Source organism: Tribolium castaneum, chromosome 8 (genome assembly GCF_031307605.1).
Source record: "Tribolium castaneum strain GA2 chromosome 8, icTriCast1.1, whole genome shotgun sequence".
NCBI classification, from domain to species: domain Eukaryota; kingdom Metazoa; phylum Arthropoda; class Insecta; order Coleoptera; family Tenebrionidae; genus Tribolium; species Tribolium castaneum.
In genome coordinates, this window is record NC_087401.1 from 16,885,921 (window position 1) to 16,898,163 (window position 12,243).

General features: G+C 30.4%; 1 protein-coding gene and 1 long non-coding RNA gene across 8 annotated transcripts in view; both read right to left on the reverse strand.

The window, feature by feature from the left end:
• LOC100141658 (probable multidrug resistance-associated protein lethal(2)03659) overlaps positions 1-12,243 on the reverse strand; it is a 40,326-nt gene that overhangs the window by 14,585 nt on the left and 13,498 nt on the right. The window lies entirely within an intron of this gene.
• On the reverse strand, positions 28-6,165 carry LOC135266934 (uncharacterized). 2 transcript variants are annotated; one of them, XR_010335154.1, is made up of 5 exons: positions 4,359-4,648; positions 4,145-4,303; positions 3,609-4,088; positions 3,375-3,556; positions 28-204 (listed from the first exon to the last, which is right to left on the reverse strand). It is a non-coding gene; the product is annotated as an uncharacterized LOC135266934 (long non-coding RNA). The 2 variants fall into 2 exon arrangements; XR_010335153.1 differs by lacking the exon at positions 28-204 and adding an exon at positions 5,151-6,165 and having other exon boundaries at positions 260-3,556; positions 4,359-5,094.

Consider the following 12,243-nt stretch of genomic DNA (forward strand, 5'->3'; position numbering starts at 1 on the left):
ATTTTATCGATAAGGAAAAAAAACCTAGTATATGTAGTTTTTTATTTTTGTAATGTTGTTTGCCTAACTTGTCTGTTGCGCACCAAGTTTATTTTGTTATTTGTTTAAAATATAATGCAAAAAAAGTTGTTGTTGTTGTTGTTCCTTCCATGGGGAGTCGAACCTCAGGTAGGTAGAGTGGATAGTGCTGTCTATTTTGGAAACCTGAAACAAATTCACATAAGCTATTTGGTTAATGGATAATAATAAAAACAATAAATTACTTTAATTGTTTATTACATCTAAATATAAGTACATACATACATACATATTATAATACATAAACATTATAATACAATAACTACAATACAAATTAAATATTATTCCTGAGTTTGAGGAAGAATATTTTTATGACCCCAAGATAATGTTCTACCTTCAGAATTGTTTAAGATGTAACGTTTATCATCTTTGAAAGATAAAGCAATTTTTTTCTTTAATTCTGTGTAAATGTTATGAAGCTTCGAACGAAAGATATTCATTTCTTTAATAATTTCAGTGTTTGGAACAGTAACTGCGTTTTGGTAGTCAATTTTATGTAATTCACTTGTAATTACATTGTGTTTAATACCCTTAGCTTTTTTAGATAATTCACCTTCAACATCCACACAATATGCTTTAGCACCTGTTCCTAAAAATTCTGATATTACACGTCCTTTATATTCATCTTTCATCTTCCCGATGACAGAAGACGATACAGGTATTCCATGAATATTTTCTGCTTTATAATTTGAAGTATCAAAACGCTCTATATTAGATTTAATATCATCATAAATATTTTCACAAAAAATTTCAATTACTAAACTATCAGTATCGGTATACAAAAGCGTTGCATTGTTACCGTATTTAAGTTTTATGAAATTATAATAAAAATCATACATAATAGTTTTACTGATATCTAGAATAGTAAAACCTACATACAGAGGTTTATTGTAGAAAACTTTTTCGTTCTCTAATTGAATAGCTACAAAATTTGGTGTAAAGATAGATGAATTTTTAAAATTTGGTCGTGCAATTAAACTTTCAGCACCTGGTTTTCTACCTATATTATTCCATGATGTTACCAATTTCACGTTTACTCTTTTATCAATTGATTCCATGGTTTTACCAAAAACTGAATTATTCATTAATTTAAATACATCTTTTTCTAACGCGTTTTTTGATTTGTTACGCATTTCTGTATTTAAATCAATATATGTTTTCAACCATGGTGATTGATTAAAACTTAAAACACGGTGAATATTAATTAATTTTAAACCACCTTGTATAGCTTGTCTTAAATTTCGATAATGTAAAACATAGTGTACTTTATTGTTCAAGGTTGCGCAAAGTTTCTCAGTTTTACTAGAGGGAGGAATAAATTTTTCAGGACAAAATGGTAAATCGTTGTGAAGATTATGTAATTCAGAAGGATATTCTAAATCAACTTCGAATATATAACCTACATCAGCGTTATCTGTCAAATTGAGAATTAGGTTATCATTGAATTCATTAGGATCTTCCCATCGAAAACCGCTATAAGGTAAATATTCAGACATTGCTGCTCCATACAAGTTGGTTGCATCAAGGTACATTATAAAAGAAGTTGGTTTAGAAGGATCATGATTTGATAAAAACTTATTATTTGCTACTGCTTTACGTTTTGAACATTGACAAAGTCCTCCTCTAATAGATTTTCGAAAGAAATGTACCATGTCTATATCAGTTAACAATTCGAATTTAATTCCAGTCATTTTTAACATAGCATCCCAGCCTAATGAAGGTGCTGTTAAGTAATGAGCTGGATCTAGTTCATAAATTTTGAGACAAACCTTTCTGAAATTTTCAAAAATGTCTGTTAGTAACAAAACATCAGACTTTAAATAAATGTCGGAATAATCACCTAACGTTTTGCAATCAAATAGATTCCAGACTTCCTGTGCTCGCTCATAATCATGTTCACTGATATCAGTTTTATTAAGATTATCATAAAATTGTTGAATCAATGGTAAACTGGTATCATCTAACTTATTAAAACAATCCAAATATGAATATGGAAAAACACCTTTTTGTCTTATCAAATTAAATTGGTTATCGTCCGGAAAGTGTTTCCGAATGGTTAGACATTCATTAGAAGTTAAAGTCTGAGATAATTTATCTAATGAAAAAGAAAGGAAACGGAACGAATCTACGAATCTAAGCGTTATAAAAATATTGTCAACTGTATTTGTAGTCGTGTTCATGACCTTATCAACTAAAATTTTTTTTGAAAATGTAATATACTTTTCTTTAGTTTGAGCAATGCAATTAATGATGGTCTTTTCTGTTGCTAAAGCTTTAATAAATAAATGACTATCATAATTAGTTAAATTATGACAAAAAACAGGGATATATTTTGGAATCTTATAATTTAAATTACAAATAGAATGTGCAGGTCCTAAAAATTCACCTGTTAAGTGACAATGATTACGAACTCTATCACAATTTAGACTTCCGTAATCTGTTTTGAAAGGTTCTTTACATAAATGACAATGGGTAGATATTTGAAAAACCAATTCATCTAACGGAGTCATTTCAAGTGGTACGATATGTTTGAGGTGATCGTGATAAAGTCTATTTACATCATCTTGCAACCATTTCACAAAAATTTTAGGAGCATCTTTTCCTCGATAAGTCCGATAAATTGATAAATTATCATTATATGCACATTTTATGTAATATCCGAAACTATATGGTTCATGTAAATGTGTAACAATTGTACGGATATTATCGGCTGAATTATCATTGCGTAAAGGTTTTAAAATAGATTCAAAATCGAAATAAAATACAAAAGGAACTTTAAGAGATTTATCAAAATTTTGAAATGTTAATTCATTACCAGGCACTTCTTTACCAAATTTATTTATAATCAGATCAGAAGTTGGTAATGTAGTGACAACTTCATTACAAGCATACTTACGATGTTTAACTAATTTTTGTTCACTCGAAAAAAATAATAGACAACCGTTACATATAAATTTAGCATGATTATGTTTGGAAAGTTGTGAACTTATTAATCGAGAAATGTTGCTTATCAGACAGTAATGTTTGATCATTCTTTCATCGTCTACGATAAGTAATAAATTTACATGAATGTCTCGTTTCTTAGAAGTTAAATAAAAGGGACCTATAATATCTGATACCCATTTACCTTTTTCATGATCAAAACGCTGCTCTGTTCCATAGACATTTACACTAATATTATTAAGTGCTTCAAATTTAAAAATATCAGTTAATTTAACCGGAAATGAAATATCTGTAAAATCTAATTCCTCTTCAAACTCACGATAAGCATCAACTCGATGTCGATTAACATTTACTTCAGTTGAATGAAGGTGTGCCAAAACAGACCATTTGAAACATTCATTATCATCATTATGAATATTGATAACCGCTCTCCGCTTCGCTATGTCCTTCGGTAATGGTATATATGTTGATGCACGTAGTGGATTGAATTTGTTGATATTAAGTTCCAAAAACAAAATTTCCATTAAAATCCAACCTAAAAAATTTAATACAATAATATGTTTATAAATAAAATTGATATTACTTACCACTATCTTTTTCCAAGAATTCACTCATTTTGTTTTTTATGACGCCACATATTTCTTCCAGTTCTACCTTAATATTTGTCGATATTGAAATGATGATATTTTTAGTGTTGAATGATTTGATTTCGATAATGTCTTTAGAAGGTAAAATATATTTAGCAAAAAGTTCGAAATTAATTTTAAGTTGGTTAAATTCTCTCAGTTTTCTAGTTATTAAAGTGATAAGTTTATCTTGATTTCTTTCAAAAAAATTGCACACTTCCAAGTCATCTAGTTGTGAATTTTTCAATCGGTATGAGGTAATTCTTGATTTGAAGGCAACTTGATATTCTTCAACGAAATCATCATCATCATTAATTTTGGCGGAGATGACACTTTTATGTTTTAAAGAACGTAAATGGTTTAATCTGGATCCTCTGTAGTGACTATTGCATATTTCACAAAATTGATGAAATGAACATGATGGAGCGTTAGTAGTAACTTCTAAAAACAAAAACAAGTTATAATAATAATAATATAAAGAATATTTACAAAAATACCTTGTAAAGGTGTTCTAGTTGTCAGGCGGGCTTTTTTAGGAGTCATATCATCCGAATCCATTGAACACAATGATGAATTTGTAATATGACGCCTATAGTTATCAAATCTCGTAAATGACGTTTTACATCCGGTGCAAGTGAGTTTAGATAATTTATCACCTTAAAAATGCTCTTAATTAAAACAATTTCTATAACGTAAAATGTATTTACTTACTATGTTTTTTTACATGACGTGTTAAAGCATCTTTGCGAGTAAACTTGTTATCGCATTGAGAGCACTTGAACATGATTACTTTCATACACGGACAGTCGAAGTAGAAATGAATTAATCATTGATGCGATATGATTTTATATTCCATAAACTTTGCAACCGGATATTGTGGTTCCTTACGTAAAAATTCAAAAAATTCAAAATATAACTGATAAAAATTTAACGTTTTTAAGGAAAAAAACGTTAGACAGGAAATATGATAACAAAAATAATCAGAATGAATATTATTTTTTATTAGACATAAAACAAACTACATACTTAAACTAACAAAGTCATACACCTAAATAAATTTTTAATTGCAGTTTTTAAGCCAAACCTAACGCTATGAACATCATAAAAACGATCCAACATGTACAAACAATTCCAAACATTGCTAAAAAGGTAGGAACATGATTAAAACAATTTTTTATTGAAACTACATCATGATCATTAAGTATAAGTCTCTTCCAGTCAGTATCAATATAATTACTATTGGTAAAAACTAGTCTTAATTTAAAATATATTACAGAGTTTGCTATAGAAACATTTTCATATTTAAATATTTCTATTGCAGTATTGCTCAAATAACCCAGATTCATCTTCTTCCATTGGTAATCAACATCGTTGAAAAATAAACTTTTCCAGAGAGGAGACCATCTTGTGTTGTTAGGACTTTCACTAGTGAAGACGATGTACATATCTACAACATCTAACGGTTTTTGCACGTACAACACATTTTGTATAAGAGTAACAAACAAGATGAGTGATGAGTTCAAAAGAGGCATTACACTTGAAACGCAGTGGGTTGTTGTTGTTGTTGTTGTTGTTGTTGTTGTTGTTGTTGTTGTTGTTGGCTTCCTGTATCATCTAAAATACACGAAACACAATTATTTATTGATGAAGGAGGACCATCAAACTGATCTTCGTCAAAACTGTTATAATAATGTTGTAAACATGGTAGATTCAGCTTTATATCATGATCTTGTTGATATGTTTCCGGTAATTTATGAAATATATCCATCAACTGGCACGGTCCTAATTTCAGTAGTTCCAGTTTCATTAGTAATCGAATATCGCTTATGGTTTTTTCAAAATGCAGCACTTTTTTTATAACAGGTTCTACACTCGTTGCCATCTTAAATGGAACTAAATTAGACGTTAAATAATTATATCGTATATATATTTCTTATTTATTAGGTAATATCTTTCATTTCAATCCAACTATTCTGATTATCTGGTAAACCTAACCATTTCACAAATAATTTAGTTCCTTTACGTCGAATCACTTTCTCAACTAAATAGACGTCAGGATATTGAGTTTTTGATAATTCCCAAATATAAAAAGCTCCTTTGATTGGTTGACCTTCTTTATCTTCTAGCAGAAATGTTACAGGATTGGTTAGATTAATCTTACTGATTTTAAAAATTTCCGTTGACCAATTGGGTGTATATCCTTTTTCAAATAACATCTTTTCTTTGCTAATTCTTACGAAATCTCCGACTTTAAATTTTTTTCTGTTTTTATCAACAATCTTTAGATGATCATATGCTGTTATGTCTCCTTGATTCGAAGCGTTTATCTCTGTGGGTTTCCTTCCTGTTGTTCGATGTATTGTAGTATTATAATTTTTGGTTATCTCTTGCAATTTATTTATCCATTTATGTGTCGCAAATAACGTAAAATATCGATAAATTTTGGATTTTAAAGTACGTATAACTCGTTCAGCAATTGCTGCTTTTTTAACGCTGTACGTACTATAGTGATTAATATTATAACGTCTCATCAAATCCTGAAAAGTGGTATTATAAAATTCCTTTCCTTGATCTGACTGTAAATTCTTTGGTATTCGTTCTTTTTCATTCTTCAGTATTGATTCCATAGCTCTGCTAACCTCATTAGCTGATTTCGATTTCAGTGGTCTGGTCCATAAAAATTTAGAAAAACAGTCGATTACGACTAAAATATATTTAAATCCATTATTATGATAAGATAAATTTTGCATTTCTGCTAAATCTACTTGCCATAAATCATCCAATCCTTTAATTATAGTACGTCTTCGTTTAAAATTCCTGCGTGCAGGTTTAAATATCTCGTTTACCAATTTTTGCTTTACATCACTAACTTGCTTTAGTCGAACCATTGCTTATTTACGGTACACTTCTCTACAATTTCCATGACGATCTGACATTTGACCTGGAGGACACTTGTTTTTATTATGAGGCATGGGTTCTATCTTTCACTATTTTCATATGAATCTGTTACTTTCCTTTTCTTTGATATAGGTACATTTTCAAGTTGATCTGTATCACCTGCTTTAGAACGTTTGGAAATGGTTTCTGGTTTTATCTTAATACTATCGATTCCTTCAAAGCGTTCTTCAAGTTTTTTTATTCGTCTGGTTATCTCATTTGAATTATTCATAAATTTTTTCCACTTGTTATCGATTTCATAATTTATACTTAAATGTTTGTTATGCAATTCTGATTCAATCGTGTGAGGAATTGTAGCAATTATATTATCAATTTTTTCATCAAGTATTTTGTACTTAACATTCATGGTTAAGTTTAACTGATTAAATTTATCCATCCATATAGCATCTGCTTTATGAACATTATTATTTAAATCCGTTAAAGCAGCTATTACTCCTTCCATCTTTTGGTATATTTGTTTACTTACTAAATCAATATATACCTTATTCGCACAATCTTTGTCTTCTGTTGGATCATTAATGTTACAGATTCTATGATGTTTTAAATCAAGGTCACCATCAGCAGTGAAAACAAAAGGTGATGGTGTAGATTTAAAAAATGCACTTGATGCTGATAACACTTTACGTCCGAATAGATCAATGGGCATTTCAACACTGAGGATTAACCAGAAAAAAACTTAAGCCTAATATATTACACCACATTCCTTTAATTCTTCTTCTATTGATAAAATTTCATTCAGATGGGAATTGTTACCCGCTTTTGTCGCTGCATGTAATAATGCTAGACGTGACACTAATTCATTTATGTCATCCCAGTAAACATATTCTACACGTTTATTAGTGAATAATCCTTCACCAATAAACGGAGATTTAGGAAATGAAGTAAACATTGGTTGCACAATTTGAGTATATTTTACACCTCTATGACCTTTTAGTTGTTTTGTGGGATCATTATTTTTTCTATGTGTATTAGAAATTTCAAGTATTTTTTTGTATGCTGACCGATCCTCTTTTGTAATTTGAGTGTATTTATCTTCAGGGTTTTTAAAAAATATTAGTCTGTATAAACCAGGAGTACCAGGAAATGATTCATTATCTAAAATTAAATCACCATTTTGACTGATTATTAATTCATGTTTACCCATAAATAGTTTATTCTCTTTTGAATTATATCTAGGACCAAATGTCTGATCACTGGTTTTCTCTAAAACTGCTTCTATTGCATTTCTCGCAACTGGAGGATATTGTTCTAAAAATTCATCTAAAATATGTCTGCTATTAATTAAATCATCCATAGTGTCAGATTTGGTTTCTTCATCTTCTTCTTTTATTTCTGGTAATGACTCATATATTTCTTCTGGTTGTCGCAGTGATGTACTAGGTTCATATGTTTCTTCAACTGGTAGTTCAAGTTCTTGTTTAATCTTTTCTTTTTTTGGTAGTTTAAGAAATTGTTTCCTTTGCTTTTGAATATGATGTTTTGGTCTTTTGTGTTGTTTTTGTTGTTGTTGCTGTGGTGGTGGAGATTGCTTCTCCAATTTTATTGAAATTTCTTCTAAAGGATTTATAACAGGCTGAAAAAGCTTTTTAATTGACTCATCCGCTTCACTGCTGTTTAACTTTATGGCTTTATACTTCTTTCGAATTGAATCAGCTGCTTTTAATATATGTCTTTTAAGGTTTTGATCTGGTTTGGTACCCATCATTACCGCTTAATGTTATAAACTAACCGAACAAATCAGAATTATTGTTTATATAACTTCTTATTCGACTGCTATTATAACGGGTCTCAAACTGATATTAACCGATCTCAAACCGATCAGGAACTGCTTTTTAACAGACATTAACCGGTCTGAAACCGATATTAACCGGTCTCTATCCGATAATAACCGCTCTGGAACCGGTATTAACCAATATCACACCGATACTAACCGGTCTGAGACCGATATTAACCGGTCTCTAACCGGTATCTAACCGATACTAACCGCTTTGGAACCGGTATTAACCGATATCGCACCGATACTAACCGCTGTGAAACTGATATTAACCGGTCTGGAAACGTTCTCAAATAGATATCACTCTACACTTGAATAAAATGATCAAACCCTTTTCTATATCGACCCTTATTTAATTCATTATCTTTACATATAACCAAAAAACCATATTGGTTTTTCCAACATTCCTGACATATTTCACAGAATTGTTCGAATTTCATATCAGCACCAACATGATCTTCATATACATGTTTTAAATTTAACAGATCTTGTTTTAATATTACCAATAAATTTGCATTATCTCGAATTAAATGTTTCGGTATTTTTGTATATGTTTGACAGAGATAGAAACTATCAATATTTTTATGCCGGCCCATGCAAAAGTAATCCCTTATCTTAGCTTGATTACACATTATGACATCATCAAATATAAAAATAGAGTTATTTTTTGCATCTTTTGGATCTAGCACGTCTTCATTATGTTCATACTGGTTATATTCCATTCCTTTAATTTTTTGTAGCACATCACTAAGCAGTTTATACTTCGGTTGATATAATGATTTACAATAAATATATATGTTTTCAAATTTCAATCCGTTGGGATCAAACAATAAAGACAATAATATGTTAGTTTTTCCTCCACCAGAAGGTCCACAAATTATACAACGTATTGATTCGGGTAAAAGTGTACCATGTCGATGAGACATTTTATGTTTATTATCAACATTATTATAATCATGATTTATGATAGGTAATTGTAATTTTTGCTTTAACACTTTCATTTTCATACTAAATTAAAAACATTTATAAGAAGGTTTATATAGGGAAAAAAGTTCAGTTAAATGTTGTCTTTCAAAGGGGAAGGACTATTAAATACTGCAATCAATAAATTACCTTTTGAATTACATTTACCAGGATATCAATATTGCGGACCTGGTACAAAACTTAAGAAACGGTTAGAACGAGGTGATCCTGGAATAAACAAGCTTGACAGCTTTTGTAAAACGCACGATATAGCTTACGCTAATTCCAACGATTTAAAAGATAGACATCAAGCGGATCGAATTTTAGAAGATAGTGCATGGTCACGTGTTAAGTCTAAAGACGCTTCATTTGGTGAAAAAGCAAGTGCCTGGTTTGTAACTAACGCAATGAAAGTCAAAAGGAAATTAGGTATGGGAATCCAAAGGAAAAAATCGAAAAGGAAGACAAAGAAATCTAGAAAGAGGACACAGAAAAAACAACAACCTTTTCATAAAGCTCTTTTATCAAATTTAGAAAATAAGGGATATGATAATATAAAATCTGCATTATCAGCTGCTCGTATAGCAGTTAGAAAATCTGGAGGTCGTAAGCGTATAAAAATTCCTCGTATTATACCTATAAAAACAGGAGGATTTTTACCATTGTTACCATTAATTTTTGGAGGACTTAGTGCCTTAGGGGCTATGGGCGGAGGTGCTGCTGCTATAACTAAAGCTGTAAATGATGCTAAAGCAGCGAAACAGAAATTAGATGAGAATAAACGTCATAATAAAGTACTGGAAGATATCGCTATCGGGAAGGCGGGAAGTGGTTTATATCTTCGAAAGCAACCACGAGGTTATGGATTGTATTTACGTAAATTTCCAAAAAACTACCAATAAAACTGCCTAATAGGGCACTAACTGATAATGATTTAAGAAGATATGCTAAATTATTAAAACTACCCAAATTTAAAGGCGTTTTTATGAGAGATGAATTAATTCATATGAAACCTGATAAGACAGAATGTGCTATCATTAATTTGGACTCTAAAAAAGGATCCGGAACTCATTGGGTTTGTTATAGAAAAACAAATAAACAGGTTGATTATTTTGATAGTTATGGAAATCTAAAGCCACCTCTAGAATTAGTACGATACTTAGGAAATTGTAATATTTACTTTAATCATGATCGTTATCAATTTTTATCATATAATTGCGGACATTTATGTTTGATGTTTTTACATAATAAAAGATGAGATAATCATGTATTTTATTCAGTCATGTATAAGACATTCTCCCTAACAGGTGTTGAAAGTACGCTGTCTGAACACTATGAGCCACCCATTGACCTTGAAGAAAATTCGAATTATTCTATAGCTTTAATCGGTTTTTATACTAACAATAATATACCAAATATAGAAGAGGGTACAAATAAATTTTATTATTTTGCTCCGAACACTACTGAAGAAAAAGTGATAACATTTCCGAAAGGTGCTTATGAAATAGCTGCTATAGAAAAATATATACAAATTATTCTTAGTGGACGATCTGCAACTGATGCTCAAAAACAGAATACATTTTCATTGAAGGCTAACGAAAACACATTAAAGTGTGAGATATTTAGTATTTACGACATTAATTTCGCTCACGAAGATAGTATTGGTAAATTGTTAGGTTTTTCTAAAAGGAAACTTAAAGCAAGACAATTACATGAAAGTGATTTACCTGTTAACATAATTAAGGTTAATACAATACGTATCGAGTGTAATATTGTAAGAGGTTCTTTCTACAAAAACAAAGAATCTCATACTCTTTATGAAACTGCTTTAAGTGTTAGTCCAGCCGAACAGATTTTTGTGGAACCATTAAATCCTATTTATTTACCTATCATTAATAGATCCAATATACCTAACCTAACTATTGATATTGTTGATCAAGACCATTGTCCTATAGATTTTAACGGTCAAACAATCAATATTCGTCTTGCTCTGAAAAAAGAAGCATAAACATGGGTTTAGTGTTTCAAAATCAATATAAAAAATCATACAATCCATCAAATTATCAGTCAGTATCTTGTCATCAGTCGACATTATCACATCAGAGCGTGCAGATTCTTAAATCGTTAGGATATAATGTCCGCCAGCAAACTTCAGGTTTACAGTTCACCGGAAATAGACGACAGCATAAGTAAAGAGGAAGAACATACATATAGTCCGCAAGTAAGATCTTTCGATAACAATGATGAAATCGAAATTATAATTAATCAGAGAGATATTTGGATTTCTCTCTTTGAATCATTTATACAAGTGGACGGTGAGTTCATACCAGATCCGGTACCGGAAACTGGCGGTGGAAATGTAACCTTGACTAATAATGCAGCAGCATATTTATTTGAGAATGTAAGCTATGAATTGAATAATGTTGAGTTAGATAGTGTACGTGAAGTCGGAACAGTATCTACAATCAAAACTTTTCTATGTTATGGCAAAGATGAAGTAAGAGCATTAACTCTCGCTGGATGGAATGATCAAGAAAGTCAACAACTGAAGACATTTAATGAAACTGATAATACGTTTTCATTTAGAATCCCTTTATCTTATCTGTTAAATTTACCATTTGATTATCATCGGATAGTTAGCGGTCATCAAAAACTTCGATTAATACGAAGTCGTAACGATGCTAATTGTTTCATTTCTACCGGAACGAGAAAAGCGACACTTAAGATTAACAATATTGAATTAAAAGCAAAACATGTTTACCCAAATGATGAAATTAAATTAACTATATTAGAAGGGATCAACAAAGATCGTGTTATATCGTTACCGTTCAGAAAATGGGAAATTCATGAACTTCCATCAGTTCGACAAACTAATAACGACATCTGGAGAGTTAAAACATC